Here is a 6,637-nt window from a genome sequence, read left to right as displayed (position 1 = left end):
TTTTTTTTTAAATTTCCTCGTTACAGAACACTGTGTAGAGGTTAATTTTCCCGCAGCAATTTCTGAGCTTTTAATGCCAAAATCACTGTTCACAAGAACTGACTGTTTTATATTGATCTTCCATCTCTAGAGCTTCTGCTGCTCTGGACTGGATACACAGATCTCTTTAGAGGGATTAAGGAATCCTTAATGAATGTAGGATTTTGTTTCACTTATTTTTCCTGTATATCAAGGAGGTTCTGATGGCTTTTTTGGCTTTGGTTTTGTTTTGTTTATTTTTGTTTGTTTGTTTTTAATTTTGAGTACAAATACCAAAGCACTTGAAAACCTGGTTCCCCCATCCAAGGTAAGAAAACCTGTTACTGCTGTGGAGATGTCCCTCCACACTACATGGGCTGAGGTTTCCTATTATTTATTCTTCGAAGAAGCGTATATAATAATAAAAATAATTTATTTTTTGAAGAAGGTTGACTTCACCTTCTTGGATAAGGAATGAGATGAACCTTCTATCCACAGGTTGTGTTGTAACTAGGTTTTTAGCCTTCCAAAAGGATGATTACTCCCTCTGCTTCTGAAGCCGGAAGCAACCTCAACCTGGCTGCCCCATATGTCTCATCACCATCCTTAGACCTCTTTTTCTTCTTTCCCTGCAGGGCTGTTACAAGAATTAGCATACTTACCTCAGCTGCTCCTTGGCTTATCAGATGTTCAGAGTTCAATGTGGCAAGTCTCCAACACCTGATATGCCTGTTGCTGCTATGCTGTATTTTCTTGGTGTCTTCCTTTACTTCTGCTCTTCCTCTCCCATCAAACTCAGAGAAGGAAGCAAGACTGAGTTCTGGAGAATTTAGCTGGCAGACTGAGAAATGCACTACAGACTGCTCTAGAGTGAAGGAAAAATGGTTCTCGCAGTTTTGAAACAGGTTAAGGGGAATGGTAAATATCAGTATTGCCCAGCCAGCCTGCAAAGGTGCATTTTCTTGTCTCAGGGATGTGTAGGGCTGAGACTGTGAATCACATTGGCAACTCAAAAATACACTGCTATGAGCAATGTTTTGTCTGTGGTAATAATGTATCTGTAATCCTGAATTTCCACTGCCTTTTCACCCTCTAGCATGTTGGTTTTGGCTGGAATAGAGTTAATTTTCTTCACGGTGGCTGGTATGGGTCTGTGTTTTGGATTTGTGCTGAAAACAGTGTTGATAATACCTTCTTGTTACTGCTGAGCAGAGCAGGTCTTACACAGTGTTTTCTGCTTCTGACCCCACTCTGCCAGCAAGGAGGCCTGGGAGTGCACAAGAGGTTGAGAGGGGACCCAGCTGTGACACCCGACCCCAAGTGACTGAAGGGATATTCCACACCTTAAAGCCTCATGCTCAGCAGATAAACTGAGGGGAAGGAGGAGGAGGGAGGGGGACATTCAGAGTGATGGCGTTTGTCTTCCCAAGTCACCGTTCTGTGTGATGGAGCCCTGCTTTCCTGGAGATGGCTGAACACCTGCCTGCCCATGGGGACTGGGGATTAAATTCCTTGTTTTGCTTTGCTTTCTTGTGAGGACAGTTTTTACTTTCCCTCCTAAACTGTCTTGACTTTTGCCCTTCTGGTTCTCTGCCCCGTCCCCCTGGTGTGGGAGTGAGCGAGTAGCTGTGTGGGGCTTGGCTGCTGGCTGGGGCTAAACCATGACATACAGCTGCTAACACTGGTCTAAAAATTCATTCATCTACAGCAACACTTTAAAATTCTTCTATGCTCTTTATACTTGTTCCTGGATTAATTTAGTCCAGTATGTCTGTTTTGCTGTAAAGAAAATGTCTGCCTAATATTAGATTACATTATGGTTTGATGGTTTTCCTTTTCACAAAAAAAAAGGAGAGAATTTAGGCGAGGTTACTATAACTTCAAGTCCATTTTTGTCCTGTATGCAAAAGTAAAGCGGGAGTTAAAACTAGGCCCAGTGACCATGGTGCTAAATTCTACAGCTATTAAAGGCATGTAAATGCTTTATTTCCAATAAAAGAAATCAGTTACACTCTAAACCACTCTGATAATATTTAATATTCAGACTACATTTACTTTCCTGTTGACCCTGTTTTCACATTGTTCTTAGTGGTCTGTGCTTGTTTTCCATCTGCTATCTTCAGACCCCCAAGTTTCCTTTTTCCCCTTTTCTTCTTCCTTCTCCTTCTCTCTCTCTTTTTTCTTTTTTTTTTTTTTTTTTTTTTTTTTTTTTTTTTTTTTTTTTTTTTTTTTTTTTTTTTTTTTTTTTTTTTTTTTTTTTTTTTTTTTTTTTAACAATTACTCTGAAAGCAGTAGTCAAAACTTGGAAGTGAAATCATTATGTTGGGGGTAAAAATGGAAGAAGTAAGCTATAGTCTCCCTGAGAAAGTCCAGAGGCCTGAGTAGCTGGATGACAAAGTAACCAGGATAAGGAGATAACGTTAGTTGTAATTAAAAAGTCTGTTTTCCAGGTTTGAGGGCAGAATTAATATCAGGGGACAACATCCAATTTCCCTAATAAGTTCTAAAGGCAGCTGTGAACACATCTCCAAGGAGTAACATGTGTGTCCCTTTTCCCCAGTTATACCAGAGTAAATGGGGTCTAGGTGGGAATGACTCCAAACTGGTATGTTGGCTTTGCCCTGTCCAAGAGTTACACTTCTGAAGCACAAATTCTTACTTTACTAAATAATTTTTCTTGTTTTGTGAAACATAACATCGCTCCTGTGAAAATACCTGAGAATTTTTACTGGTTAGAGTTGCTAGGTGGTATTTCCAGGGCTGGAGAAATGGAGCAGAAGTATCATGGATGTGGAGAAGGAAAGTCAATAGTCTGAGCATCCTGTTGTCTTCCTCCTTTCTCACAGTATCAGACATAGACCAACCATCACTGATTCGACCTGCTGTGCCTCACCAGTGCCTGCTGTCACACTCATCAACTATTGCTCTCCATTTCTCCTATGATTTTTTTTATTTATTCAGTAAATAATTTTCTGCAAGTACTTTTTCCCCCCTTACATACTGGTGGAAAGTCTACAACTCCTTGAAGTTCCAAGTTGCCTTTCAAACAATGTACCATTCCCGTCAGCAGAGCCGAGCAACTGATATACCACGGGCTCAGCTCGCTCCCCTTATCTCTTTTGCTGTTACTTTGCAGTTCCACACCCACTATTTTTCCCTGTTATGTTTTATCACTGACTTAGGGCAAGTGTTCAGCCAGCTTTTTGTCAGATCCACCATGGCTTACAGGAATGTTTATTGGTTCAGTACGGCAATAAAAATAATAACCATTAAATGATTAAATGGTTGTAATGAAAATAATGGAAAAACACAGAACTGGAGAGGATCCTACAAAACAAGCAAAAAAAAAAAGGTGGAAACTCATGAAGCAGAATAAACAAAAAATGACACTGAAATGAAGAAAAAAAATCCAAGATAAAAATGTAAACAGGAACAGATGGGAAGTAAAAAAATAAGAAGGTAATTTTACAGAAAAATATATGAGAGAGAGAGAAAGAGCCAGGGAAATGTTTGAGGATGGAAACAACAAAAAATACAGAGTTCTGGCACTTTTTATTCAGACAACATTTTCTGCTAGCTTTCCTGTTAAAGATTAGGAATCTGGCTTTGAACTGTTCATGCAGACAAAATCAACGAACTTCAACTGAAGAAGGTAAATGCATGTCATAAGCATTGTTAATCTTTGGGGAACTTTTACTGTTATTATTAGAAAAAAAATCTATTTGCTTCTAAGTGTATGTTTATAGACAGCATATTAATTACTTACAATACCATAATTGATGCTGCCAAGTCAAGTTTGCTGGTGACACTTAGTAAAAACTAAATTAAGGAAGACAGGAGGTTCTTCTGAAGAATAGCAGAAAATTTCCATGCTATTATCAGGTGATTGAATGGACAAAGAAATTCGTTTAGATATGGGTCAAGGTAATGCACATGACAAAAACCAGTCTCAGCTTTAAATACATAGTGATGGAGACTGAACTACCTGGTATTGTTCAGGAACTTCAACAGGCAAGCACATAAAAATGTAACCTCAATGCTGAGTAGCCACGAAAAAGGAATCAGAATTCAGGAATTATTAGGAAAATACTTTAAAAAGAAATGAGATAACATAGTTTTGCATGTAAATGTTCTTGGTGTGCTCGCATCTTAAATACTGGATGCCATTCAGTTCTTCTCTCTCAAAGAAAACCAGAGTGCTGATAAGGATGGTCAAATACATAGGATGGTTTGAATGTAAAGAATAATTAAATAGACAATTATTTTTTCTATATAAAGATAGAAAGGCAAAGAATATGATAATAATGTGCAGCATAGGAAAACAAAATGATTGCTCTCTGTGTGTTATCATCTGCCAGATAGGTGATTTTAAATAAATAATTAGAGAAATTAATGGATTAAAAGAGTTGTTAGGAGTTACAACATGCAGAGATACAACCATTAGCTGGTGGTTAGCTACAAATCCTTAGATGCTGGGATTTTTTGAGGAAGCATCTTGCTCTGGTCTGTGCTCCTCCTTGTGAACTTAGGCAGTGATAGAGATACTGGGTTGGGTGGTCCTTTAGTCTGACATTTTCAGCACAGCCTTTATGATAAAGCCTTTAGTTTTTTACATCATCTCTGTCAAGGGTGTGGACAGTAGTCTACACTAAATGATTGGGTGCCTTGGGAAGGTAAAGTGAATCAGCTGGAAAGACCCCATAGCAATGCCCCCTGGAGTCTGTCACCGCAAGGGCTGTTTCAAGATTTGGTGCTCAATATAGACCTACCTGCCTGTAGAACAGGAGATGAAGAGGGACCAGCTCTTGTGCCATGAGCCAGTGAGAGGAGGAGTGTATTCCACCTCACTGCAAACCCCACTGTATCCTTTGGTGAGGGAGATGTGGTGTGTGCCACAAAGCCAAAGCCACGTCATCACTGCTGCAGAGTGTCTCGTTGTGTGCAGGCTGTGCTGCTCCTCAGGAATCGTGGTGGTGCTGGCAGCAGCAGGACTTTGGGCTGGAGCTGCCCTCACTCCTCACTGGTAACACGGGCTGATAGCGTGAGAAACCGCTGGCCTTGCAGACAGGGAAAGGAGTGGGCCAACCCAAGACTAAAATAACGATACAGTAACGAGAGGGACTACAAGGAAAAGATGTGAAAAAGGGAGCGTGGGGAACTCCCTGCAGTAGAAAATTTTAAAGGACAGAGGTGGGGGATGTGCTGACTGAGGCTGAAATTCTCAAGTAATGATGTGGTCAGCAAAACAGAGGCCAGTGAGGAAAGAGTAAAACAGGGTGACTTGCTTATTTAAGGTGTGTGTGGGGAAGGGATATCAAATAAAGCAGACAGGGCTGTTGCAGGGTCCCTTTTGAGCCTGATCCCTGCAGCCTGGAGCAGGACAGACTACACATCCCCAGCAGGCTCACTTTGTTTCCTGCAGGATTTCTGCCTCACTCAATGCACAGGAAGAACAGTGTTTGCTTACTGAGTAGCTATTCATGATGCTGCTGCTTTCTCATTGTTCTGCATGAAGCTTCTACCTATACTTTATTCACTGCAGTTTAGTTAGATCCCTTTTGAAAAGCTAACTTTGAATTTTCTCATGGGTGTGTGAGGCTTACAAGGATATCTGTCTCTTCATTAACAGTTTTCTTCACAAAATCTTTGAGATAAGTTTTGCCTTCCTCTTACAGAAGTGGATCTAGGGCATGAGGAGAATAAAACTGAAATTAGTGCTGGGTGCCTGATTTAAGAAAACTGGAAGGTAATTCTTCAAAGAATTCAGCATGATACTTCACTACGCATATTGACAGTGGGTGGTAGATCCAACTGCTGTGTGCTTCTGAATGCTGGGACTGTAAGTAGCTTTTATTCAGAAAATGAGACACTGAAATTCCAAACAGAGGTAATGTGGTGTTGCAGGCGCCTAGTCAGTATACCAGGGGACTTCTAGAAAAAGCAGGCATCAAACTGTATTCTCCAGCATACTATGCAGCTGCGTTTACTGCACAAAGTTCTTACTACTGCAGTAATCCTGTCTTGTCCACTTCGTGCTTTCTGGCTTGCAGACAACACTGTCCCTCTCTACACAGCCCTACTCAAACCCATAGTGAGTTGTTCTCTGAAACTGGAGCAAGGGCTGCATGTGCACAGTGAGGCTAAATTAAGGGGTTCATTGGCAGCTTAGCTGCTGTTTTCACTTCAAGAAATATAAATAAACTGGCATTAGGACAAAATAACAGATTAACTATCATAAGCATAGAATCCTGACCAAGCATTTCTGCAGTTCCATCCAAGGAACTAATATGATCACACCTATGTCAGCAATCCAGCATCCAATTAACACTTAAAAGCAGAGTTGGTCCAAAGTGTTGCTTAAACACCCACTTTAAAAAAAAATAATATCTGCTAATAAACTTTTTATAAAAAAAAATCTCTGCTGATAAACAGCTTTGTTGAGATGGGCAAAATAAAATGCTTAAAAGTCTTAGTTCTAATATTAAGGTTTTGACTGTTTTAATTGTGATTAATTACTTTATGAACATAATTTCACATTAAAAGTTGCCTGTTTAAATTCCATAGATGATTGATTCTATTAGATTGCAATGTATTGACTCAGTTATGTCATCAGCTTGTA

Source organism: Empidonax traillii, unplaced genomic scaffold (assembly GCF_003031625.1).
Source record: "Empidonax traillii isolate 1590-97213 ecotype Southwest subspecies unplaced genomic scaffold, ASM303162v1 scaffold27:size3997909, whole genome shotgun sequence".
Lineage (NCBI taxonomy): Eukaryota > Metazoa > Chordata > Aves > Passeriformes > Tyrannidae > Empidonax > Empidonax traillii.
The sequence above is the reverse complement of the archived record's forward strand: the minus strand, read 5'-3'. Positions refer to the sequence as shown.